This window comes from Passer montanus, unplaced genomic scaffold (assembly GCF_014805655.1).
Source record: "Passer montanus isolate IOZ18808 unplaced genomic scaffold, ASM1480565v1 scaffold1541, whole genome shotgun sequence".
Lineage (NCBI taxonomy): Eukaryota > Metazoa > Chordata > Aves > Passeriformes > Passeridae > Passer > Passer montanus.
In genome coordinates this window covers 1-591 of record NW_024362506.1, presented here as the reverse complement: position 1 = coordinate 591, position 591 = coordinate 1, and the positions used below count along the sequence as shown (strand labels likewise).

At 73.6% G+C, this 591-nt stretch overlaps 1 long non-coding RNA gene across 1 annotated transcript in view; it reads right to left on the bottom strand.

Moving 5' to 3' along the window:
- Positions 1-585, bottom strand: part of LOC120498980 — a 3,789-nt gene extending 3,204 nt beyond the window's left edge. The window contains exon 1 of the long non-coding RNA XR_005626783.1: positions 83-585. This is a non-coding gene — a long non-coding RNA (uncharacterized LOC120498980). The remainder of the gene's footprint in view (positions 1-82) is intronic.
- Between the last annotated feature and the right edge of the window lie 6 nt (positions 586-591).

Sequence of the window (591 nt, the reverse complement as noted above, 5' to 3'; positions counted from 1 at the left end):
CAACACCCCCCCCAGGACCCCCAGATCCCACCCAGGGGGACCCCCAGAGCCCCCCCGAGGGGACCCCCAGGGCCCCCCTCACCTCTCCCGGGCTGGTCCCGCCGGGGCTCGGCCCCTCCTCCATGGTGGCGAAGATTTCGGGGACCGGGGGAGCCCCGATGGCCGCCAGAGCCGCCATCACCGCCCAGCAACCACCGAGACGGGCGGGGAGGGGCCAGAGCGGCCCCAAAAACCACCGAGACGGGGAAGGACGGGCCAGAGCGCCCCCAAAAACCACCGAGACAGGGAAGGACGGGCCAGAGCGGCCCCAAAAATCACCGAGATGAGGCGGAAGTGGCCAGAGCGCCCCTCGTAACCATGGAGACTGGCCCCGCCGGAAGCGGAAGTGGCGGCGGTGGAGGAGCGCTGAGGGCGGCCCGGGGGTCCCGGGGGTTTTGGGGGGTCCCGGCGGTTCCCGGTTCTCTCGGGTTCTCCCCCGGGCCATGGCGGACCCGTCGCTGCTCTCGGCCGAGCTGGAGGCGGAGGAGGAGGAGGAGGCGGCGCTGCGGCGGCTGCTGCTACAGGTGAGGCGCGGGGCCGGTGCCGGTTCTG